Here is a 26,705-nt window from a genome sequence, read left to right on the forward strand (position 1 = left end):
TGTATAGGAGAGGGAGTCTTCTAGCAATGCAAAGCGCTCACAGTGGAGGTGCTGAGTGCTTAGCCCTGCTCCCAGCTATGTTCTTCACATCAGCTGTGAGTCTGTATCTCCCTTTCCATATCTGTGTTGCTCCAAGTGCTGTGGATATTCAAGCTGCATTTAACATGGCCAGCAGCCTCCAGAGCTAACCTGACGGCACCACCAGTGGGGTATGGACCAGCAGCAACCTTGGCAGACCAGCCTTCTGCATTGGTCACAGCAACAACACGTGTATGGTGGCCTTCTACGGTAGTGGGGAAAACAGCCAGACTGGCCATGGCACGGCAGGTCTTCGATCGTGTCCAGGCTGTCAAACATTTTGCCGTGCTGGCGGCGAACCTGAAACACATCAGGGAGTAGAGGAGACATGACACATCTGCAGTAGTGATGGGATCAAGTCTCAAAACTTGTGTGCGACTCTCTGGGACATCTGGTAGGGACCCAGGGACCAGGAAATGGAGGGGACCCATCTGTCACTGTCAGTGCTCTCCTTTCCCCCCCTTGTCCCTTTGCTCCACTTGCCCTCAGCCTCTCACCACTTTCTTTGCCTGCAAAAGGCTGGATGGAAAGTAGGCTCCAGAACCCAAGTCTTCCTCTTTCTGTCCCGTACCACTGGGATCTCGGGGGCAAAGGTACCTCCCACATCTGATGCTTGTTGCACTGCAGGAAGGATTCAGCCTTAGGCAGGTTCCAGTTTTGGATCCCACACTCCCTGGAAGACAGGGGTGCAGGGAATGCCCCCAGTTGGGGAGAGAGGCGGGATGTTGGATATTGCTCCATATGCTGTGGGCTTTGAAAGGAGTGAAGGAACATGCTGTCTGGTTTGGATTGGAGAGGCTTGTGTGTCTTCATTCAATCTAAGGGGCTCCTGGACACCTAGCTCAGGATCTGGATTGTCACTCCTGACTGGGCACACCTATGCTTTGCACATGGCATGACACAGCATCTCCTCACCTGGTCCCTTTTCCACTCTGGCCATTAGTGTCCCAAATGCCCTTAAAATGCCAACCTCAGTTGTGGGCTCCCTTATGCCGGCCACCCACCTACTGCAACAAAAGCAGCAAAAAGAAAGAAAGACCCTGAGCAAGACAGAAGGTGCCGTGCAGTAAGAGCCAGACCTTCGTGATGGTTGTAAAGACAGTCGTAGAAAGGCCAAAATCAGGGATGCGATGACCTACTCCCTCTGCTTGTGGTCACGTGTTCGGTCCCAGTTCTTCTGGGTTTTCTGCACGTGACTTAATAGGTGTACTACTGGGAGGGTAGGGAAAAACTTGCTGAAACTCAAGGTTTCCTTTTTTGGGGATATTCTACAGCACTTTGAACTGGGCATTGAGCTTGATTCAGACAAGAAGTCAGTATTTGAGAACATTTCCATAATTGAATTTTGTGTATAATAGTGCCACAAAAACCCAATGAACTGCAAGGAAGGGGGAGGAGTGTCCCAGAGCTCCCGACACACACTCAGAAAGTGTTCAGAGTCACTCAGATGCTGGGTTGTACCTTAGAGAAGGGTATTCACGCTCCCCAGCCCTTTTTCTAACAAGACCAACAAAATCAAATTTCACTCCACACACTTCAACTCCATCCTCTAAAAACCTGCACAGATCAAGTGTTCACGTTCCTAGAGGTACTATCGGGATATTTTAAGGAGAACAGGGCTTTCCCATTACTATTTTATTGTTTAGGAACTGTCAACCGCAGAGAAGAAGTAGAGCTATTTTTCATTTGAAAACCTGTAGCCTCTTATAAAAAAGCTTTCCACTTTGTACTGAACTTGTCAAGGTGACATCTCCCCAGCACTTAGCTCATTGCCACACTTGCTTTTTCGGTGGCAGGTTCGGCTCTTCCTGCACAAAGTAGGTGAAGTGAAAGAAGATGGCCACATGATGTACTTCCTCATCCTTTACTTCAGAAGATGGTCCAGGAGAAGCTTGACCCAAAAAAACAAGAGACAGGAAAGCCAAACATGGAAGTGGCTCTAAAATAATTATACCCTTGTTTATGACATATTTAGAAGTCCGAAATGCCAAACCTTATTTAATAGCATATAGCATAAAGTTATCTCACAAAACCATCTCAGAGGCTGAATGCTTTTTCAGGTTCACGTGTAGCACTCAGAATTATCACATTTATTAACTAACTGACTAGCAGTAACATGACTTTACCTCACCCTGTCATAGCTTAGGTTCACTGAACCTAGGGCTAATCAGTGACACGGTGGATATTCTAATATTCTCAGAATTTAGAAAATTGAAGCACTTCATTAACTGTCATTAAAGCTGTTACAGGGCAGTAACCATTACATAATTACAAAGTTCATAATTTCGTACAGGAAGACACTCCTGTATGTAGCGAGGCAGCCCCCTTAAAAATGCAAATAAAGCTCACTTGTTTTTAAGCACTAATTAGGTCATGAATAGTACTCCTGGAATTTGGGGCTCTTTGATTTACATTGAAGAAGCAGTGGCAGGTTTTTCTCAGTTTTTTGATAAAATTCCATGGGGCAGATCTGGTGGTGGTGTTACTCAATATAGTAATGAATTTCTAGGGCATTTGAAAGAGGGAAAGATGCCTCTACTTTCTCAAATGAATGAAAACTTTGTTTGGGTGTTGTTCTGTAAAGGGTGGGAAGCTAAAGGGTTCAGATTAGCTCAATCAACTCAACACACTTCACCTCAGTAAGAACACAAGAAATGCTACATGGGACAGATCAGAGGTCCATCGTGAACTTTCCAACAAATCCCTTAGTTCGGTGTGGAAAAAGTCAAGGATGTTCATCTCATACAGCTTCAAAGCTGTACTCAGACCTTTCGTAAGACCCCATGGTTTCTGTTCTCCTACAACCATGCCCTGCCATTGCCACCAAGCAGCACAGCAATAGGCTTCTGTCATGAACCCTGCTGTTGCTGCATTGGTGAAACCACTGGATATTAATGAAGAAATACATCTCTAATTGAGATGAGGGGGAAATTGAACCCAGAGACAAAAAGATAACCAAACCTTGACATAAAGTAAAATAATACACAGTCAAAGTTGAAGGCACTCCAGAAGTTATAAAACCCATAGGTGGGGTTCGCAAGACGTATGAAGCATGTCAGTCCTTCCCCCAGTCAATGTGCTGACATCCATGGGTTTTGGTGGGCACTGAATCCGAAAATGTCAGGTGCGCACCTGAGCATACTAAACAATGGCTCCTTCTCCTCTTTGGGTTTCAGAAACACCCCGCTCCCCACCGCATAACAGTATGGACCAAACTGGATTCATGCACAGGAGAGCAAATGGTTCCACCAACACCTGCTCTGCGTACCCTGCAGACGTACCCCAAATCCTCCAACTCTAATGAAGTCCATAGAGCAAGAGCAGGAAGAAGGTTGACCCATAAACTTTTAATTGAAAAGACACCTGGAGGGGTGTAATTTGCCAGTCCTAAACTAAATTAAAAACACAATAATTACAAACACAGAGTGAAACAATTACAGTATTTGGCGGGTTGGCACACGTGACACTCACACGTTTTGTCATTAACCAGGACATCAAGTACAGAAGATGCCGCAAATGCTCCCGTCCGTCTGACAACTGTATAAAAGGTTGCACAGTGAGGATATTTTAATCACTTCTTGACTTCTCTCTTCAGTGAGCCAGGTAAGTCCAATTCAGCTTCATCTCTTCCAAGTATCTTTCTTTCCGCTGTAATTTAAAAACTGAACTTGCTCTTGTGTTCATTGGTTTTCACAATGCTCAGGGTCTTTCACTTGTTTTTGTTGTTTTACTGAACATGGTGGGTGGCAGGAATTAGGGCCCCCCAGCTGAGGTTGGCATTTCAAGGGCATTTGGGACAGTAATGGCCAGAATGAAAGAGGCACCCAGCTGAAGTGATGAAGTGCCATGTGTTGTTCAAGGTGTAGGAGTGCGCAGTCAGGAGTGACAATCCAAATCCTGACCCTGATGCCCAAGGCCCCCTTAGCTCAAAGAAGAGACTTTAGGTCCTCCAATTTAAAGCAGGCAGCAAGTTCAGTCACTGAAAAGCTCAGAAGAGAGGGAGCAATATCCCAAATCCCACCTCTCTCCCCAACTGGGGTGATTCCCGGCAGCCCTGACATTTCCCGGGATTGTGGGATCCAGAACTGCCAACTGCCTAAGGCTGAATCCTTCCTGCAGTGCAACAAGCTTCAGGGTGCAATCCACCTTTGCCTCCAGATCCCAGTGGTAGGAGACAGAAAGAGGAAGACTTGGGTTCTGGGTCCTGAAGTGAAGGCACATTCCCCGCATCCCAGGACTGTGCTTGCGCCATCGGACCAGGGGTTGCCTTGGCCTGCACTAAATGCTCCCTGCCCCACTCCTGCTGCAGCTGCCCCACAGGGCCCTGGAGCCTGCTTTCCAGCCAGCATTTTGAAGGCAAAGGAAGAGAGAAGGCTTCGAAGGTGTTGTTGGGGGGAGCGGTTGATGAGAAGTAGAGGAAAGCAAGGAGGTGGAGGAAAGGAGAGCTGTGACACCGGGACAAAGGAGGGCTGAGGTCAGCATTTCCATGCTCCATTCCATAGTCTCTATGTCCCTGCCAGATTGCTCTGAGACTCGCACCCAAGTTAGGCCCCTTTGATCAATCAGCACTGCCCATGTGTCATGTTTCCTCTGCTCCCTGCTGTGTTTCAGGTTCGCCTCCATCACTGCAAGATGTCTGACAGCCTGGACATGCTGGATGACCTGTACTACCAGAGTCCAGATTGTTGTTGGAGACCCCGCCGCAGAAGGCCATGTTATTGTTGTTGCTATGATCCATGCACTGGACAGCTAATTTGGCAGGGATGGTGCTGTTGCCCCGGGTGGGGCGGTAGGGGCAGATACGGAAGGTGCTGGCCATGCTAAATCCAGCTCGGATATCCACGGCACGTGGAGGAAAGTGGACATGACAAGCAAGATACAGATTCCTGGCTGACCCGACGGACATGGCTCAGAGCAGTGCTAAGTGTGAGGGCTTGGCATTGCTACAAGACTCCCTCCCCCATTCTCCTGTCTCCTACGCTTTGCTTTGTTACTCTAGGAACTTTGTATTCTCTGCACTGTTAAACATTAAGGCCTCTTCATGCGGTGCTGTCATTTCAATGGATGCCTCTGCCTCCTTACAGTCCACTTGTAATCCATTGCAGACCACTTGACACAGCCACAGACGTGTAGAAGATGTTTGGTGACAACAGATGTATAATCCCAGCTGTGACCCTTTGGAAAACCTTGGGGAAATTCGCTCTCTCCTCTGTATCCCTTCCGTGTCTGTATTCTCAATTTCTTCCGTACATTAAACTTCGTCTGCAGCATAATATTTGCCTCCTAGGTTTTTTGCCCTCCGTTCCTTATTTGCAGGCATGCTGGTGAAATTCCCTCCCGTGCAGAGCCCCGCACCCAGCATGACTCAATTCCTACTGAAGTGCTACACAGAGATGAAAATCAGCCCTGGAGCATGTCTGTGTGCCCTGGGCTTTCCTCCTACCCAACATTAGGTGTTTGCACTTGTCTCTCATATAGAGCCCTTGGTCCTTTTCAGCCGTGGCTCCAGGAGTGATAATACTGCACTTTCCACATTGCAGAAACAGAGTATCAGCCCTCAAATCTTTCCAGCCCTTTCCTGATATACTATTAAAAACAGAGAGCGCTCTCATGCCTCCCTCCCAGTCATTCCTACCTCCAACATGGGTTGTGCAAAAGCATGTCCAAATTAAGGCACATCAATCCTAAGCAGATCTCATCTGCAATCCTGGATTGTAAACGCAGCTCTCTGAAAACGGGGGAGCCCATGCCCTGTCTGCATCCTTGTGTCTAAATGAACCTGGAGGCAGTAGTACCCCATGCCATTTCCCCTGAACTGAAATGATGAAGGTTTCCTCCTGTAGGATTACAGGGGAGAATGGAGACTGCCGAGTGCTTGAAAGCCCTGGAGTGCCAGAGAGCTGGAAATGAAAAGCAACGTACAAATTCACGGCTGAGTTTAATGGCATGGCTTTCAGGCATGTTGTGCACCCAGGATGGCCACCGACACAAGTGGCAATCCTGAGGACTCAGCAGCTCTGCGAGGTGCCTGATCTATGTATTTCCAAGATTCCTCAGGCATGATTGTTTCCTCAGGTGCTTTCTTTTCCTCTTGCCTGCTCTGTGATTGATGTTGAGAGCCTGTGTCCCAGGTACAGTGACGCCGTTTTTTCTTCTTTGGTACAATGATGGAAGCAGAAGCAGTTCCCTTCTGGGGATCATATATATCACCAAGCCGAGCCTTATGGGCCCATTCCTCATTTTCAGCTGGATTCTCCAACTCTCCAGCGACAGCAAGCAGAGAAGAGCCCCCAGTTCAGTCCACGCTCTGATGTGCGGGCGCGTCTGAAACTCCAAGTGGGGAAGGTGCATGAACTCGTGTGAAATCGTTATGTTGGGGTTTGGTTTTTTTGGTATTATTGTCTTAGCTTTTTCTTTCTTCTCTTATGTTTCCTCGTCATTCCCTGAAGCTTGGCAACTTTATTCAACATGCTTTGGGGATAGCTATGTTAATTAATATTATTTCATAGATTGTGGAAGGATTTAATGAGCCCACCGCAGGAAAGCGTTCAGACATTTCAAATCCATGGACAGCCAGATTGCTTTTATCTCAGACCTGTATCATTAGACCTATTTTCAGATCATATTTCCCTGTGATGGCGGGAGGCTGAGTTCAGGGGCTGGGGAGGTGCCTGTGCCCTGTGGCCTCACATTGTTAAGAAGCTAATTCATCGTGAGTGGGCGCGTCTACACGAGATGCTAAATGCACAGTAGAGCATTTCTCCTGCTCATAGTCTGTCACGGCAAAAGCTGTGCTAATGGGCTGATGCGCAGGAGAATTAGTCTAGTGTGCATTAGCATCACTAAGAAGGCGCGTGCTGCGCTACTCTGCAGTAGTGCCCGTTACCGCGCATTGAGTTAGTTCCTATGACTACAGGTACTAAACTTAATGCACCATAACTACGGTGCATTAATGCATAATGCTTGGGTTCTTTGCTGCTGTTTAAACTTATTGTTGACCTCTCTCTCCTGAACGTCAAGGGGAGTGGTGTGTAGAGGAAGAGGAACGCCCTCGGTGGTGAAGAGAGAATGGCGGATGTGCAGCTCTGTTGTCTGAGCTGGATTTCCTCTGTGAAAGTTCATAAGGGATGTAATCCTCCTTCGTCAGGGCATCACCCAATAAGAAGGCTAGGCCTGTGTCTGTGGCAGTGAGGGGAAATAATTTTTAGGCTCAGATTATTCTATAATTATAATCCACAGGGCTTCTTACACCATTGCCACAAGCCCAAGGCATAAACAGTTTCAGGATTACAGACCATATATTTTAGAAGACATTACAACCCCTTGGCTCCCACTACCGTGTGACTGGAGTTAATGTGTACTGTGTCTCCTTTCCAAAATCTGCCTGGTATGGGTAGGCCTGTAATAGGAGAGCGGAGGAGAACGCGACAGTTATTCTAGCTGTAGGCCGCCGCGAGTGACTTTACGGTGAAGATGCATCAGGATTTGTGTTTCGGGTGCACTCGTTCTAAAGAAAGGTTTGAACGTATGTAAAGCAAGATTGGTTTGCAGATTCACCCCAATGATGTAAGTGAGCAAGATGGAGCAATGTGCTAATAGTTCCTATACATTACATATAACAAACAGATCGGCTAATAGACTTTTTCCAGGCCTGGCCTGTAGTTACCGAATTTCTGCTGAAGCAGGCAAAACATCTGGAAATGAAGCTTTATGGACCAGTGATAGTGGCTTTCAGTTTTCAAGGTTAGAAAAAGGTTTCTGTTTGGGGACAAAGTGTCCAAACACTCAAACAGATATCCTCAGGACATGTTAAAAAAACCCAACACACTAGGGCAATATAAAGAAGATTAAATTTCCCCGTTTGTAATGAAGTGTTTTGGTGATGAATTTTCTCTTACTTGTGGAAAAGTGGGATGTGTCCTGGGAAAGATGTGCACAGTATGGCTCTGATGCTTTCACCTAGACATATCTTACTTGGAAGAAGGCCAGCAGTCTGAAGGTGAAAACAGGCATATAGCCCTGAAAGCCCTGGAAAGAGGAGCCCAAGAAAAGGACTTGAAGAGTTGTTGTATTCTACCTGGTTCTTTCTGTTTCTGTGGGGCAGGGACCAGAACGCAAGCACTCCCCAGTGCAGCGTCTCTGAAGAGTCAGGCACCCAGGTCACCCCTTGCTGGGTGAATGCCTGACGGTGTTCAAGAGGTGGGCCCTAGCTCCCTCACTGGCTGAACGGAGGCACCTTAGCAAACTGCAAGGCAGGTGTAAAAGCTCTTGAGCTGGGTGGGAGTGCAGAACTGCCCCCTCCTTTAGCATTTCTCTAGGTGATTACTAAGTACTCGTGGGCTGTCAAGATGGTCCCCAGCGGGGTGCCTACCATCTCTCCATTCTCTGCACACAGAGCCAAGGCACCCGATGCTGAACCCCTCTTCACAGGCACCAGTGTCTCCTCGTTGTCTGCAGAACGATCCTAAACCCATTCACATGGAACCAATCTCTTCGGATAAAGATGCTAAGGTTTCAGTGATTGCATCGCTTTGCATTAGAAAAGGGGAATGGCTACATATGCATTAATGTGCTTTAACTACTGTGCATTATATTTAGTACCTGTGGGGTAAATTGAGCCATGCTGGGTGCGGGTCTCTGTGCAGGAGAGTTTCACCAGCACGGTTGCAAATAAGGAATGGAGGGGAAAAAGCCCAGGAGGGAAATATCATGCTACAGCGTCATTTTAATGCAGTGAAGAACTTGAATATACAGACACAGAAGGGATCCGGAGGAGAGACAAAATACTCCCAAAGATTTCCAAAGGGCCACAACTGGGTTTCTGCTCCTGGCCCATTGTGTACGAGGTGTGCTTCTTTCTGTGCAACTGCTGACTTGAAATTCTGAGTTGTTTCCATCGATTTATTTACTACTTGTCTCCCTGAATAATGCCACATGAGGAAAAGCACCATGTAAGGAGGCGAATAAGCAGCTTCTCCATGAGAAAGTTCCTGTAGCCAATATTTTAGCTAGAAGCTAAAAATAAAACAGCTTATCTTTCCTGTTGATACCAAACCCCTTTGACACCACTGTGGCTGTGTCAAGTGGTCTGCAATGGATTACACGTGGACTCTAGGGAAGCAGAGGCCTCCGTTTATATAAGTGCACGGCATGAAGAGGCCTCACTGCTTAACGGTGTGGAGAATTCAAGGTTCCTAGAGTGACAAAGCAAGGCATAGGAAACACGTGTATAGGAGAGGGAGTCTTCTAGCAATGCAAAGCGCTCACAGTGGAGGTGCTGAGTGCTTAGCCCTGCTCCCAGCTATGTTCTTCACATCAGCTGTGAGTCTGTATCTCCCTTTCCATATCTGTGTTGCTCCAAGTGCTGTGGATATTCAAGCTGCATTTAACATGGCCAGCAGCCTCCAGAGCTAACCTGACGGCACCACCAGTGGGGTATGGACCAGCAGCAACCTTGGCAGACCAGCCTTCTGCATTGGTCACAGCAACAACACGTGTATGGTGGCCTTCTACGGTAGTGGGGAAAACAGCCAGACTGGCCATGGCACGGCAGGTCTTCGATCGTGTCCAGGCTGTCAAACATTTTGCCGTGCTGGCGGCGAACCTGAAACACATCAGGGAGTAGAGGAGACATGACACATCTGCAGTAGTGATGGGATCAAGTCTCAAAACTTGTGTGCGACTCTCTGGGACATCTGGTAGGGACCCAGGGACCAGGAAATGGAGGGGACCCATCTGTCACTGTCAGTGCTCTCCTTTCCCCCCCTTGTCCCTTTGCTCCACTTGCCCTCAGCCTCTCACCACTTTCTTTGCCTGCAAAAGGCTGGATGGAAAGTAGGCTCCAGAACCCAAGTCTTCCTCTTTCTGTCCCGTACCACTGGGATCTCGGGGGCAAAGGTACCTCCCACATCTGATGCTTGTTGCACTGCAGGAAGGATTCAGCCTTAGGCAGGTTCCAGTTTTGGATCCCACACTCCCTGGAAGACAGGGGTGCAGGGAATGCCCCCAGTTGGGGAGAGAGGCGGGATGTTGGATATTGCTCCATATGCTGTGGGCTTTGAAAGGAGTGAAGGAACATGCTGTCTGGTTTGGATTGGAGAGGCTTGTGTGTCTTCATTCAATCTAAGGGGCTCCTGGACACCTAGCTCAGGATCTGGATTGTCACTCCTGACTGGGCACACCTATGCTTTGCACATGGCATGACACAGCATCTCCTCACCTGGTCCCTTTTCCACTCTGGCCATTAGTGTCCCAAATGCCCTTAAAATGCCAACCTCAGTTGTGGGCTCCCTTATGCCGGCCACCCACCTACTGCAACAAAAGCAGCAAAAAGAAAGAAAGACCCTGAGCAAGACAGAAGGTGCCGTGCAGTAAGAGCCAGACCTTCGTGATGGTTGTAAAGACAGTCGTAGAAAGGCCAAAATCAGGGATGCGATGACCTACTCCCTCTGCTTGTGGTCACGTGTTCGGTCCCAGTTCTTCTGGGTTTTCTGCACGTGACTTAATAGGTGTACTACTGGGAGGGTAGGGAAAAACTTGCTGAAACTCAAGGTTTCCTTTTTTGGGGATATTCTACAGCACTTTGAACTGGGCATTGAGCTTGATTCAGACAAGAAGTCAGTATTTGAGAACATTTCCATAATTGAATTTTGTGTATAATAGTGCCACAAAAACCCAATGAACTGCAAGGAAGGGGGAGGAGTGTCCCAGAGCTCCCGACACACACTCAGAAAGTGTTCAGAGTCACTCAGATGCTGGGTTGTACCTTAGAGAAGGGTATTCACGCTCCCCAGCCCTTTTTCTAACAAGACCAACAAAATCAAATTTCACTCCACACACTTCAACTCCATCCTCTAAAAACCTGCACAGATCAAGTGTTCACGTTCCTAGAGGTACTATCGGGATATTTTAAGGAGAACAGGGCTTTCCCATTACTATTTTATTGTTTAGGAACTGTCAACCGCAGAGAAGAAGTAGAGCTATTTTTCATTTGAAAACCTGTAGCCTCTTATAAAAAAGCTTTCCACTTTGTACTGAACTTGTCAAGGTGACATCTCCCCAGCACTTAGCTCATTGCCACACTTGCTTTTTCGGTGGCAGGTTCGGCTCTTCCTGCACAAAGTAGGTGAAGTGAAAGAAGATGGCCACATGATGTACTTCCTCATCCTTTACTTCAGAAGATGGTCCAGGAGAAGCTTGACCCAAAAAAACAAGAGACAGGAAAGCCAAACATGGAAGTGGCTCTAAAATAATTATACCCTTGTTTATGACATATTTAGAAGTCCGAAATGCCAAACCTTATTTAATAGCATATAGCATAAAGTTATCTCACAAAACCATCTCAGAGGCTGAATGCTTTTTCAGGTTCACGTGTAGCACTCAGAATTATCACATTTATTAACTAACTGACTAGCAGTAACATGACTTTACCTCACCCTGTCATAGCTTAGGTTCACTGAACCTAGGGCTAATCAGTGACACGGTGGATATTCTAATATTCTCAGAATTTAGAAAATTGAAGCACTTCATTAACTGTCATTAAAGCTGTTACAGGGCAGTAACCATTACATAATTACAAAGTTCATAATTTCGTACAGGAAGACACTCCTGTATGTAGCGAGGCAGCCCCCTTAAAAATGCAAATAAAGCTCACTTGTTTTTAAGCACTAATTAGGTCATGAATAGTACTCCTGGAATTTGGGGCTCTTTGATTTGCATTGAAGAAGCAGTGGCAGGTTTTTCTCAGTTTTTTGATAAAATTCCATGGGGCAGATCTGGTGGTGGTGTTACTCAATATAGTAATGAATTTCTAGGGCATTTGAAAGAGGGAAAGATGCCTCTACTTTCTCAAATGAATGAAAACTTTGTTTGGGTGTTGTTCTGTAAAGGGTGGGAAGCTAAAGGGTTCAGATTAGCTCAATCAACTCAACACACTTCACCTCAGTAAGAACACAAGAAATGCTACATGGGACAGATCAGAGGTCCATCGTGAACTTTCCAACAAATCCCTTAGTTCGGTGTGGAAAAAGTCAAGGATGTTCATCTCATACAGCTTCAAAGCTGTACTCAGACCTTTCGTAAGACCCCATGGTTTCTGTTCTCCTACAACCATGCCCTGCCATTGCCACCAAGCAGCACAGCAATAGGCTTCTGTCATGAACCCTGCTGTTGCTGCATTGGTGAAACCACTGGATATTAATGAAGAAATACATCTCTAATTGAGATGAGGGGGAAATTGAACCCAGAGACAAAAAGATAACCAAACCTTGACATAAAGTAAAATAATACACAGTCAAAGTTGAAGGCACTCCAGAAGTTATAAAACCCATAGGTGGGGTTCGCAAGACGTATGAAGCATGTCAGTCCTTCCCCCAGTCAATGTGCTGACATCCATGGGTTTTGGTGGGCACTGAATCCGAAAATGTCAGGTGCGCACCTGAGCATACTAAACAATGGCTCCTTCTCCTCTTTGGGTTTCAGAAACACCCCGCTCCCCACCGCATAACAGTATGGACCAAACTGGATTCATGCACAGGAGAGCAAATGGTTCCACCAACACCTGCTCTGCGTACCCTGCAGACGTACCCCAAATCCTCCAACTCTAATGAAGTCCATAGAGCAAGAGCAGGAAGAAGGTTGACCCATAAACTTTTAATTGAAAAGACACCTGGAGGGGTGTAATTTGCCAGTCCTAAACTAAATTAAAAACACAATAATTACAAACACAGAGTGAAACAATTACAGTATTTGGCGGGTTGGCACACGTGACACTCACACGTTTTGTCATTAACCAGGACATCAAGTACAGAAGATGCCGCAAATGCTCCCGTCCGTCTGACAACTGTATAAAAGGTTGCACAGTGAGGATATTTTAATCACTTCTTGACTTCTCTCTTCAGTGAGCCAGGTAAGTCCAATTCAGCTTCATCTCTTCCAAGTATCTTTCTTTCCGCTGTAATTTAAAAACTGAACTTGCTCTTGTGTTCATTGGTTTTCACAATGCTCAGGGTCTTTCACTTGTTTTTGTTGTTTTACTGAACATGGTGGGTGGCAGGAATTAGGGCCCCCCAGCTGAGGTTGGCATTTCAAGGGCATTTGGGACAGTAATGGCCAGAATGAAAGAGGCACCCAGCTGAAGTGATGAAGTGCCATGTGTTGTTCAAGGTGTAGGAGTGCGCAGTCAGGAGTGACAATCCAAATCCTGACCCTGATGCCCAAGGCCCCCTTAGCTCAAAGAAGAGACTTTAGGTCCTCCAATTTAAAGCAGGCAGCAAGTTCAGTCACTGAAAAGCTCAGAAGAGAGGGAGCAATATCCCAAATCCCACCTCTCTCCCCAACTGGGGTGATTCCCGGCAGCCCTGACATTTCCCGGGATTGTGGGATCCAGAACTGCCAACTGCCTAAGGCTGAATCCTTCCTGCAGTGCAACAAGCTTCAGGGTGCAATCCACCTTTGCCTCCAGATCCCAGTGGTAGGAGACAGAAAGAGGAAGACTTGGGTTCTGGGTCCTGAAGTGAAGGCACATTCCCCGCATCCCAGGACTGTGCTTGCGCCATCGGACCAGGGGTTGCCTTGGCCTGCACTAAATGCTCCCTGCCCCACTCCTGCTGCAGCTGCCCCACAGGGCCCTGGAGCCTGCTTTCCAGCCAGCATTTTGAAGGCAAAGGAAGAGAGAAGGCTTCGAAGGTGTTGTTGGGGGGAGCGGTTGATGAGAAGTAGAGGAAAGCAAGGAGGTGGAGGAAAGGAGAGCTGTGACACCGGGACAAAGGAGGGCTGAGGTCAGCATTTCCATGCTCCATTCCATAGTCTCTATGTCCCTGCCAGATTGCTCTGAGACTCGCACCCAAGTTAGGCCCCTTTGATCAATCAGCACTGCCCATGTGTCATGTTTCCTCTGCTCCCTGCTGTGTTTCAGGTTCGCCTCCATCACTGCAAGATGTCTGACAGCCTGGACATGCTGGATGACCTGTACTACCAGAGTCCAGATTGTTGTTGGAGACCCCGCCGCAGAAGGCCATGTTATTGTTGTTGCTATGATCCATGCACTGGACAGCTAATTTGGCAGGGATGGTGCTGTTGCCCCGGGTGGGGCGGTAGGGGCAGATACGGAAGGTGCTGGCCATGCTAAATCCAGCTCGGATATCCACGGCACGTGGAGGAAAGTGGACATGACAAGCAAGATACAGATTCCTGGCTGACCCGACGGACATGGCTCAGAGCAGTGCTAAGTGCGAGGGCTTGGCATTGCTACAAGACTCCCTCCCCCATTCTCCTGTCTCCTACGCTTTGCTTTGTTACTCTAGGAACTTTGTATTCTCTGCACTGTTAAACATTAAGGCCTCTTCATGCGGTGCTGTCATTTCAATGGATGCCTCTGCCTCCTTACAGTCCACTTGTAATCCATTGCAGACCACTTGACACAGCCACAGACGTGTAGAAGATGTTTGGTGACAACAGATGTATAATCCCAGCTGTGACCCTTTGGAAAACCTTGGGGAAATTCGCTCTCTCCTCTGTATCCCTTCCGTGTCTGTATTCTCAATTTCTTCCGTACATTAAACTTCCTCTGCAGCATAATATTCGCCTCCTAGGTTTTTTGCCCTCCGTTCCTTATTTGCAGGCATGCTGGTGAAATTCCCTCCCGTGCAGAGCCCCGCACCCAGCATGACTCAATTCCTACTGAAGTGCTACACAGAGATGAAAATCAGCCCTGGAGCATGTCTGTGTGCCCTGGGCTTTCCTCCTACCCAACATTAGGTGTTTGCACTTGTCTCTCATATAGAGCCCTTGGTCCTTTTCAGCCGTGGCTCCAGGAGTGATAATACTGCACTTTCCACATTGCAGAAACAGAGTATCAGCCCTCAAATCTTTCCAGCCCTTTCCTGATATACTATTAAAAACAGAGAGCGCTCTCATGCCTCCCTCCCAGTCATTCCTACCTCCAACATGGGTTGTGCAAAAGCATGTCCAAATTAAGGCACATCAATCCTAAGCAGATCTCATCTGCAATCCTGGATTGTAAACGCAGCTCTCTGAAAACGGGGGAGCCCATGCCCTGTCTGCATCCTTGTGTCTAAATGAACCTGGAGGCAGTAGTACCCCATGCCATTTCCCCTGAACTGAAATGATGAAGGTTTCCTCCTGTAGGATTACAGGGGAGAATGGAGACTGCCGAGTGCTTGAAAGCCCTAGAGTGCCAGAGAGCTGGAAATGAAAAGCAACGTACAAATTCACGGCTGAGTTTAATGGCATGGCTTTCAGGCATGTTGTGCACCCAGGATGGCCACCGACACAAGTGGCAATCCTGAGGACTCAGCAGCTCTGCGAGGTGCCTGATCTATGTATTTCCAAGATTCCTCAGGCATGATTGTTTCCTCAGGTGCTTTCTTTTCCTCTTGCCTGCTCTGTGATTGATGTTGAGAGCCTGTGTCCCAGGTACAGTGACGCCGTTTTTTCTTCTTTGGTACAATGATGGAAGCAGAAGCAGTTCCCTTCTGGGGATCATATATATCACCAAGCCGAGCCTTATGGGCCCATTCCTCATTTTCAGCTGGATTCTCCAACTCTCCAGCGACAGCAAGCAGAGAAGAGCCCCCAGTTCAGTCCACGCTCTGATGTGCGGGCGCGTCTGAAACTCCAAGTGGGGAAGGTGCATGAACTCGTGTGAAATCGTTATGTTGGGGTTTGGTTTTTTTGGTATTATTGTCTTAGCTTTTTCTTTCTTCTCTTATGTTTCCTCGTCATTCCCTGAAGCTTGGCAACTTTATTCAACATGCTTTGGGGATAGCTATGTTAATTAATATTATTTCATAGATTGTGGAAGGATTTAATGAGCCCACCGCAGGAAAGCGTTCAGACATTTCAAATCCATGGACAGCCAGATTGCTTTTATCTCAGACCTGTATCATTAGACCTATTTTCAGATCATATTTCCCTGTGATGGCGGGAGGCTGAGTTCAGGGGCTGGGGAGGTGCCTGTGCCCTGTGGCCTCACATTGTTAAGAAGCTAATTCATCGTGAGTGGGCGCGTCTACACGAGATGCTAAATGCACAGTAGAGCATTTCTCCTGCTCATAGTCTGTCACGGCAAAAGCTGTGCTAATGGGCTGATGCGCAGGAGAATTAGTCTAGTGTGCATTAGCATCACTAAGAAGGCGCGTGCTGCGCTACTCTGCAGTAGTGCCCGTTACCGCGCATTGAGTTAGTTCCTATGACTACAGGTACTAAACTTAATGCACCATAACTACGGTGCATTAATGCATAATGCTTGGGTTCTTTGCTGCTGTTTAAACTTATTGTTGACCTCTCTCTCCTGAACGTCAAGGGGAGTGGTGTGTAGAGGAAGAGGAACGCCCTCGGTGGTGAAGAGAGAATGGCGGATGTGCAGCTCTGTTGTCTGAGCTGGATTTCCTCTGTGAAAGTTCATAAGGGATGTAATCCTCCTTCGTCAGGGCATCACCCAATAAGAAGGCTAGGCCTGTGTCTGTGGCAGTGAGGGGAAATAATTTTTAGGCTCAGATTATTCTATAATTATAATCCACAGGGCTTCTTACACCATTGCCACAAGCCCAAGGCATAAACAGTTTCAGGATTACAGACCATATATTTTAGAAGACATTACAACCCCTTGGCTCCCACTACCGTGTGACTGGAGTTAATGTGTACTGTGTCTCCTTTCCAAAATCTGCCTGGTATGGGTAGGCCTGTAATAGGAGAGCGGAGGAGAACGCGACAGTTATTCTAGCTGTAGGCCGCCGCGAGTGACTTTACGGTGAAGATGCATCAGGATTTGTGTTTCGGGTGCACTCGTTCTAAAGAAAGGTTTGAACGTATGTAAAGCAAGATTGGTTTGCAGATTCACCCCAATGATGTAAGTGAGCAAGATGGAGCAATGTGCTAATAGTTCCTATACATTACATATAACAAACAGATCGGCTAATAGACTTTTTCCAGGCCTGGCCTGTAGTTACCGAATTTCTGCTGAAGCAGGCAAAACATCTGGAAATGAAGCTTTATGGACCAGTGATAGTGGCTTTCAGTTTTCAAGGTTAGAAAAAGGTTTCTGTTTGGGGACAAAGTGTCCAAACACTCAAACAGATATCCTCAGGACATGTTAAAAAAACCCAACACACTAGGGCAATATAAAGAAGATTAAATTTCCCCGTTTGTAATGAAGTGTTTTGGTGATGAATTTTCTCTTACTTGTGGAAAAGTGGGATGTGTCCTGGGAAAGATGTGCACAGTATGGCTCTGATGCTTTCACCTAGACATATCTTACTTGGAAGAAGGCCAGCAGTCTGAAGGTGAAAACAGGCATATAGCCCTGAAAGCCCTGGAAAGAGGAGCCCAAGAAAAGGACTTGAAGAGTTGTTGTATTCTACCTGGTTCTTTCTGTTTCTGTGGGGCAGGGACCAGAACGCAAGCACTCCCCAGTGCAGCGTCTCTGAAGAGTCAGGCACCCAGGTCACCCCTTGCTGGGTGAATGCCTGACGGTGTTCAAGAGGTGGGCCCTAGCTCCCTCACTGGCTGAACGGAGGCACCTTAGCAAACTGCAAGGCAGGTGTAAAAGCTCTTGAGCTGGGTGGGAGTGCAGAACTGCCCCCTCCTTTAGCATTTCTCTAGGTGATTACTAAGTACTCGTGGGCTGTCAAGATGGTCCCCAGCGGGGTGCCTACCATCTCTCCATTCTCTGCACACAGAGCCAAGGCACCCGATGCTGAACCCCTCTTCACAGGCACCAGTGTCTCCTCGTTGTCTGCAGAACGATCCTAAACCCATTCACATGGAACCAATCTCTTCGGATAAAGATGCTAAGGTTTCAGTGATTGCATCGCTTTGCATTAGAAAAGGGGAATGGCTACATATGCATTAATGTGCTTTAACTACTGTGCATTATATTTAGTACCTGTGGGGTAAATTGAGCCATGCTGGGTGCGGGTCTCTGTGCAGGAGAGTTTCACCAGCACGGTTGCAAATAAGGAATGGAGGGGAAAAAGCCCAGGAGGGAAATATCATGCTACAGCGTCATTTTAATGCAGTGAAGAACTTGAATATACAGACACAGAAGGGATCCGGAGGAGAGACAAAATACTCCCAAAGATTTCCAAAGGGCCACAACTGGGTTTCTGCTCCTGGCCCATTGTGTACGAGGTGTGCTTCTTTCTGTGCAACTGCTGACTTGAAATTCTGAGTTGTTTCCATCGATTTATTTACTACTTGTCTCCCTGAATAATGCCACATGAGGAAAAGCACCATGTAAGGAGGCGAATAAGCAGCTTCTCCATGAGAAAGTTCCTGTAGCCAATATTTTAGCTAGAAGCTAAAAATAAAACAGCTTCTCTTTCCTGTTGATACCAAACCCCTTTGACACCACTGTGGCTGTGTCAAGTGGTCTGCAATGGGTTACACGTGGACTCTAGGGAAGCAGAGGCCTCCGTTTATATAAGTGCACGGCATGAAGAGGCCTCACTGCTTAACGGTGTGGAGAATTCAAGGTTCCTAGAGTGACAAAGCAAGGCATAGGAAACACGTGTATAGGAGAGGGAGTCTTCTAGCAATGCAAAGCGCTCACAGTGGAGGTGCTGAGTGCTTAGCCCTGCTCCCAGCTATGTTCTTCACATCAGCTGTGAGTCTGTATCTCCCTTTCCATATCTGTGTTGCTCCAAGTGCTGTGGATATTCAAGCTGCATTTAACATGGCCAGCAGCCTCCAGAGCTAACCTGACGGCACCACCAGTGGGGTATGGACCAGCAGCAACCTTGGCAGACCAGCCTTCTGCATTGGTCACAGCAACAACACGTGTATGGTGGCCTTCTACGGTAGTGGGGAAAACAGCCAGACTGGCCATGGCACGGCAGGTCTTCGATCGTGTCCAGGCTGTCAAACATTTTGCCGTGCTGGCGGCGAACCTGAAACACATCAGGGAGTAGAGGAGACATGACACATCTGCAGTAGTGATGGGATCAAGTCTCAAAACTTGTGTGCGACTCTCTGGGACATCTGGTAGGGACCCAGGGACCAGGAAATGGAGGGGACCCATCTGTCACTGTCAGTGCTCTCCTTTCCCCCCCTTGTCCCTTTGCTCCACTTGCCCTCAGCCTCTCACCACTTTCTTTGCCTGCAAAAGGCTGGATGGAAAGTAGGCTCCAGAACCCAAGTCTTCCTCTTTCTGTCCCGTACCACTGGGATCTCGGGGGCAAAGGTACCTCCCACATCTGATGCTTGTTGCACTGCAGGAAGGATTCAGCCTTAGGCAGGTTCCAGTTTTGGATCCCACACTCCCTGGAAGACAGGGGTGCAGGGAATGCCCCCAGTTGGGGAGAGAGGCGGGATGTTGGATATTGCTCCATATGCTGTGGGCTTTGAAAGGAGTGAAGGAACATGCTGTCTGGTTTGGATTGGAGAGGCTTGTGTGTCTTCATTCAATCTAAGGGGCTCCTGGACACCTAGCTCAGGATCTGGATTGTCACTCCTGACTGGGCACACCTATGCTTTGCACATGGCATGACACAGCATCTCCTCACCTGGTCCCTTTTCCACTCTGGCCATTAGTGTCCCAAATGCCCTTAAAATGCCAACCTCAGTTGTGGGCTCCCTTATGCCGGCCACCCACCTACTGCAACAAAAGCAGCAAAAAGAAAGAAAGACCCTGAGCAAGACAGAAGGTGCCGTGCAGTAAGAGCCAGACCTTCGTGATGGTTGTAAAGACAGTCGTAGAAAGGCCAAAATCAGGGATGCGATGACCTACTCCCTCTGCTTGTGGTCACGTGTTCGGTCCCAGTTCTTCTGGGTTTTCTGCACGTGACTTAATAGGTGTACTACTGGGAGGGTAGGGAAAAACTTGCTGAAACTCAAGGTTTCCTTTTTTGGGGATATTCTACAGCACTTTGAACTGGGCATTGAGCTTGATTCAGACAAGAAGTCAGTATTTGAGAACATTTCCATAATTGAATTTTGTGTATAATAGTGCCACAAAAACCCAATGAACTGCAAGGAAGGGGGAGGAGTGTCCCAGAGCTCCCGACACACACTCAGAAAGTGTTCAGAGTCACTCAGATGCTGGGTTGTACCTTAGAGAAGGGTATTCACGCTCCCCAGCCCTTTTTCTAACAAGACCAACAAAATCAAATTTCACTCCACACACTTCAACTCCATCCTCTAAAAACCTGCACAGATCAAGTGTTCACGTTCCTAGAGGTACTATCGGGATATTTTAAGGAGAACAGGGCTTTCCCATTACTATTTTATTGTTTAGGAACTGTCAACCGCAGAGAAGAAGTAGAGCTATTTTTCATTTGAAAACCTGTAGCCTCTTATAAAAAAGCTTTCCACTTTGTACTGAACTTGTCAAGGTGACATCTCCCCAGCACTTAGCTCATTGCCACACTTGCTTTTTCGGTGGCAGGTTCGGCTCTTCCTGCACAAAGTAGGTGAAGTGAAAGAAGATGGCCACATGATGTACTTCCTCATCCTTTACTTCAGAAGATGGTCCAGGAGAAGCTTGACCCAAAAAAACAAGAGACAGGAAAGCCAAACATGGAAGTGGCTCTAAAATAATTATACCATTGTTTATGACATATTTAGAAGTCCGAAATGCCAAACCTTATTTAATAGCATATAGCATAAAGTTATCTCACAAAACCATCTCAGAGGCTGAATGCTTTTTCAGGTTCACGTGTAGCACTCAGAATTATCACATTTATTAACTAACTGACTAGCAGTAACATGACTTTACCTCACCCTGTCATAGCTTAGGTTCACTGAACCTAGGGCTAATCAGTGACACGGTGGATATTCTAATATTCTCAGAATTTAGAAAATTGAAGCACTTCATTAACTGTCATTAAAGCTGTTACAGGGCAGTAACCATTACATAATTACAAAGTTCATAATTTCGTACAGGAAGACACTCCTGTATGTAGCGAGGCAGCCCCCTTAAAAATGCAAATAAAGCTCACTTGTTTTTAAGCACTAATTAGGTCATGAATAGTACTCCTGGAATTTGGGGCTCTTTGATTTACATTGAAGAAGCAGTGGCAGGTTTTTCTCAGTTTTTTGATAAAATTCCATGGGGCAGATCTGGTGGTGGTGTTACTCAATATAGTAATGAATTTCTAGGGCATTTGAAAGAGGGAAAGATGCCTCTACTTTCTCAAATGAATGAAAACTTTGTTTGGGTGTTGTTCTGTAAAGGGTGGGAAGCTAAAGGGTTCAGATTAGCTCAATCAACTCAACACACTTCACCTCAGTAAGAACACAAGAAATGCTACATGGGACAGATCAGAGGTCCATCGTGAACTTTCCAACAAATCCCTTAGTTCGGTGTGGAAAAAGTCAAGGATGTTCATCTCATACAGCTTCAAAGCTGTACTCAGACCTTTCGTAAGACCCCATGGTTTCTGTTCTCCTACAACCATGCCCTGCCATTGCCACCAAGCAGCACAGCAATAGGCTTCTGTCATGAACCCTGCTGTTGCTGCATTGGTGAAACCACTGGATATTAATGAAGAAATACATCTCTAATTGAGATGAGGGGGAAATTGAACCCAGAGACAAAAAGATAACCAAACCTTGACATAAAGTAAAATAATACACAGTCAAAGTTGAAGGCACTCCAGAAGTTATAAAACCCATAGGTGGGGTTCGCAAGACGTATGAAGCATGTCAGTCCTTCCCCCAGTCAATGTGCTGACATCCATGGGTTTTGGTGGGCACTGAATCCGAAAATGTCAGGTGCGCACCTGAGCATACTAAACAATGGCTCCTTCTCCTCTTTGGGTTTCAGAAACACCCCGCTCCCCACCGCATAACAGTATGGACCAAACTGGATTCATGCACAGGAGAGCAAATGGTTCCACCAACACCTGCTCTGCGTACCCTGCAGACGTACCCCAAATCCTCCAACTCTAATGAAGTCCATAGAGCAAGAGCAGGAAGAAGGTTGACCCATAAACTTTTAATTGAAAAGACACCTGGAGGGGTGTAATTTGCCAGTCCTAAACTAAATTAAAAACACAATAATTACAAACACAGAGTAAAACAATTACAGTATTTGGCGGGTTGGCACACGTGACACTCACACGTTTTGTCATTAACCAGGACATCAAGTACAGAAGATGCCGCAAATGCTCCCGTCCGTCTGACAACTGTATAAAAGGTTGCACAGTGAGGATATTTTAATCACTTCTTGACTTCTCTCTTCAGTGAGCCAGGTAAGTCCAATTCAGCTTCATCTCTTCCAAGTATCTTTCTTTCCGCTGTAATTTAAAAACTGAACTTGCTCTTGTGTTCATTGGTTTTCACAATGCTCAGGGTCTTTCACTTGTTTTTGTTGTTTTACTGAACATGGTGGGTGGCAGGAATTAGGGCCCCCCAGCTGAGGTTGGCATTTCAAGGGCATTTGGGACAGTAATGGCCAGAATGAAAGAGGCACCCAGCTGAAGTGATGAAGTGCCATGTGTTGTTCAAGGTGTAGGAGTGCGCAGTCAGGAGTGACAATCCAAATCCTGACCCTGATGCCCAAGGCCCCCTTAGCTCAAAGAAGAGACTTTAGGTCCTCCAATTTAAAGCAGGCAGCAAGTTCAGTCACTGAAAAGCTCAGAAGAGAGGGAGCAATATCCCAAATCCCACCTCTCTCCCCAACTGGGGTGATTCCCGGCAGCCCTGACATTTCCCGGGATTGTGGGATCCAGAACTGCCAACTGCCTAAGGCTGAATCCTTCCTGCAGTGCAACAAGCTTCAGGGTGCAATCCACCTTTGCCTCCAGATCCCAGTGGTAGGAGACAGAAAGAGGAAGACTTGGGTTCTGGGTCCTGAAGTGAAGGCACATTCCCCGCATCCCAGGACTGTGCTTGCGCCATCGGACCAGGGGTTGCCTTGGCCTGCACTAAATGCTCCCTGCCCCACTCCTGCTGCAGCTGCCCCACAGGGCCCTGGAGCCTGCTTTCCAGCCAGCATTTTGAAGGCAAAGGAAGAGAGAAGGCTTCGAAGGTGTTGTTGGGGGGAGCGGTTGATGAGAAGTAGAGGAAAGCAAGGAGGTGGAGGAAAGGAGAGCTGTGACACCGGGACAAAGGAGGGCTGAGGTCAGCATTTCCATGCTCCATTCCATAGTCTCTATGTCCCTGCCAGATTGCTCTGAGACTCGCACCCAAGTTAGGCCCCTTTGATCAATCAGCACTGCCCATGTGTCATGTTTCCTCTGCTCCCTGCTGTGTTTCAGGTTCGCCTCCATCACTGCAAGATGTCTGACAGCCTGGACATGCTGGATGACCTGTACTACCAGAGTCCAGATTGTTGTTGGAGACCCCGCCGCAGAAGGCCATGTTATTGTTGTTGCTATGATCCATGCACTGGACAGCTAATTTGGCAGGGATGGTGCTGTTGCCCCGGGTGGGGCGGTAGGGGCAGATACGGAAGGTGCTGGCCATGCTAAATCCAGCTCGGATATCCACGGCACGTGGAGGAAAGTGGACATGACAAGCAAGATACAGATTCCTGGCTGACCCGACGGACATGGCTCAGAGCAGTGCTAAGTGTGAGGGCTTGGCATTGCTACAAGACTCCCTCCCCCATTCTCCTGTCTCCTACGCTTTGCTTTGTTACTCTAGGAACTTTGTATTCTCTGCACTGTTAAACATTAAGGCCTCTTCATGCGGTGCTGTCATTTCAATGGATGCCTCTGCCTCCTTACAGTCCACTTGTAATCCATTGCAGACCACTTGACACAGCCACAGACGTGTAGAAGATGTTTGGTGACAACAGATGTATAATCCCAGCTGTGACCCTTTGGAAAACCTTGGGGAAATTCGCTCTCTCCTCTGTATCCCTTCCGTGTCTGTATTCTCAATTTCTTCCGTACATTAAACTTCGTCTGCAGCATAATATTTGCCTCCTAGGTTTTTTGCCCTCCGTTCCTTATTTGCAGGCATGCTGGTGAAATTCCCTCCCGTGCAGAGCCCCGCACCCAGCATGACTCAATTCCTACTGAAGTGCTACACAGAGATGAAAATCAGCCCTGGAGCATGTCTGTGTGCCCTGGGCTTTCCTCCTACCCAACATTAGGTGTTTGCACTTGTCTCTCATATAGAGCCCTTGGTCCTTTTCAGCCGTGGCTCCAGGAGTGATAATACTGCACTTTCCACATTGCAGAAACAGAGTATCAGCCCTCAAATCTTTCCAGCCCTTTCCTGATATACTATTAAAAACAGAGAGCGCTCTCATGCCTCCCTCCCAGTCATTCCTACCTCCAACATGGGTTGTGCAAAAGCATGTCCAAATTAAGGCACATCAATCCTAAGCAGATCTCATCTGCAATCCTGGATTGTAAACGCAGCTCTCTGAAAACGGGGGAGCCCATGCCCTGTCTGCATCCTTGTGTCTAAATGAACCTGGAGGCAGTAGTACCCCATGCCATTTCCCCTGAACTGAAATGATGAAGGTTTCCTCCTGTAGGATTACAGGGGAGAATGGAGACTGCCGAGTGCTTGAAAGCCCTGGAGTGCCAGAGAGCTGGAAATGAAAAGCAACGTACAAATTCACGGCTGAGTTTAATGGCATGGCTTTCAGGCATGTTGTGCACCCAGGATGGCCACCGACACAAGTGGCAATCCTGAGGACTCAGCAGCTCTGCGAGGTGCCTGATCTATGTATTTCCAAGATTCCTCAGGCATGATTGTTTCCTCAGGTGCTTTCTTTTCCTCTTGCCTGCTCTGTGATTGATGTTGAGAGCCTGTGTCCCAGGTACAGTGACGCCGTTTTTTCTTCTTTGGTACAATGATGGAAGCAGAAGCAGTTCCCTTCTGGGGATCATATATATCACCAAGCCGAGCCTTATGGGCCCATTCCTCATTTTCAGCTGGATTCTCCAACTCTCCAGCGACAGCAAGCAGAGAAGAGCCCCCAGTTCAGTCCACGCTCTGATGTGCGGGCGCGTCTGAAACTCCAAGTGGGGAAGGTGCATGAACTCGTGTGAAATCGTTATGTTGGGGTTTGGTTTTTTTGGTATTATTGTCTTAGCTTTTTCTTTCTTCTCTTATGTTTTCTCGTCATTCCCTGAAGCTTGGCAACTTTATTCAACATGCTTTGGGGATAGCTATGTTAATTAATATTATTTCATAGATTGTGGAAGGATTTAATGAGCCCACCGCAGGAAAGCGTTCAGACATTTCAAATCCATGGACAGCCAGATTGCTTTTATCTCAGACCTGTATCATTAGACCTATTTTCAGATCATATTTCCCTGTGATGGCGGGAGGCTGAGTTCAGGGGCTGGGGAGGTGCCTGTGCCCTGTGGCCTCACATTGTTAAGAAGCTAATTCATCGTGAGTGGGCGCGTCTACACGAGATGCTAAATGCACAGTAGAGCATTTCTCCTGCTCATAGTCTGTCACGGCAAAAGCTGTGCTAATGGGCTGATGCGCAGGAGAATTAGTCTAGTGTGCATTAGCATCACTAAGAAGGCGCGTGCTGCGCTACTCTGCAGTAGTGCCCGTTACCGCGCATTGAGTTAGTTCCTATGACTACAGGTACTAAACTTAATGCACCATAACTACGGTGCATTAATGCATAATGCTTGGGTTCTTTGCTGCTGTTTAAACTTATTGTTGACCTCTCTCTCCTGAACGTCAAGGGGAGTGGTGTGTAGAGGAAGAGGAACGCCCTCGGTGGTGAAGAGAGAATGGCGGATGTGCAGCTCTGTTGTCTGAGCTGGATTTCCTCTGTGAAAGTTCATAAGGGATGTAATCCTCCTTCGTCAGGGCATCACCCAATAAGAAGGCTAGGCCTGTGTCTGTGGCAGTGAGGGGAAATAATTTTTAGGCTCAGATTATTCTATAATTATAATCCACAGGGCTTCTTACACCATTGCCACAAGCCCAAGGCATAAACAGTTTCAGGATTACAGACCATATATTTTAGAAGACATTACAACCCCTTGGCTCCCACTACCGTGTGACTGGAGTTAATGTGTACTGTGTCTCCTTTCCAAAATCTGCCTGGTATGGGTAGGCCTGTAATAGGAGAGCGGAGGAGAACGCGACAGTTATTCTAGCTGTAGGCCGCCGCGAGTGACTTTACGGTGAAGATGCATCAGGATTTGTGTTTCGGGTGCACTCGTTCTAAAGAAAGGTTTGAACGTATGTAAAGCAAGATTGGTTTGCAGATTCACCCCAATGATGTAAGTGAGCAAGATGGAGCAATGTGCTAATAGTTCCTATACATTACATATAACAAACAGATCGGCTAATAGACTTTTTCCAGGCCTGGCCTGTAGTTACCGAATTTCTGCTGAAGCAGGCAAAACATCTGGAAATGAAGCTTTATGGACCAGTGATAGTGGCTTTCAGTTTTCAAGGTTAGAAAAAGGTTTCTGTTTGGGGACAAAGTGTCCAAACACTCAAACAGATATCCTCAGGACATGTTAAAAAAACCCAACACACTAGGGCAATATAAAGAAGATTAAATTTCCCCGTTTGTAATGAAGTGTTTTGGTGATGAATTTTCTCTTACTTGTGGAAAAGTGGGATGTGTCCTGGGAAAGATGTGCACAGTATGGCTCTGATGCTTTCACCTAGACATATCTTACTTGGAAGAAGGCCAGCAGTCTGAAGGTGAAAACAGGCATATAGCC

The 26,705-nt window shown here is 47.2% G+C and overlaps 3 long non-coding RNA genes across 3 annotated transcripts; all 3 read left to right on the top strand.

Moving 5' to 3' along the window:
* Positions 1–3,576: 3,576 nt before the first annotated feature.
* LOC132245684 (uncharacterized) lies at positions 3,577–5,351 on the top strand. The gene is made up of 2 exons (XR_009457387.1): positions 3,577–3,681; positions 4,690–5,351. It is a non-coding gene; the product is annotated as an uncharacterized LOC132245684 (long non-coding RNA).
* Positions 5,352–12,880: 7,529 nt separating this feature from the next.
* On the top strand, positions 12,881–14,655 carry LOC132245696 (uncharacterized). The gene is made up of 2 exons (XR_009457395.1): positions 12,881–12,985; positions 13,994–14,655. It is a non-coding gene; the product is annotated as an uncharacterized LOC132245696 (long non-coding RNA).
* Positions 14,656–22,184: 7,529 nt separating this feature from the next.
* On the top strand, positions 22,185–23,959 carry LOC132245680 (uncharacterized). Its single transcript, XR_009457383.1, has 2 exons — positions 22,185–22,289; positions 23,298–23,959. It is a non-coding gene; the product is annotated as an uncharacterized LOC132245680 (long non-coding RNA).
* Positions 23,960–26,705: the final 2,746 nt, after the last annotated feature.

This window comes from Alligator mississippiensis, chromosome 15 (genome assembly GCF_030867095.1).
Source record: "Alligator mississippiensis isolate rAllMis1 chromosome 15, rAllMis1, whole genome shotgun sequence".
Classification (NCBI taxonomy): Eukaryota; Metazoa; Chordata; order Crocodylia; family Alligatoridae; genus Alligator; species Alligator mississippiensis.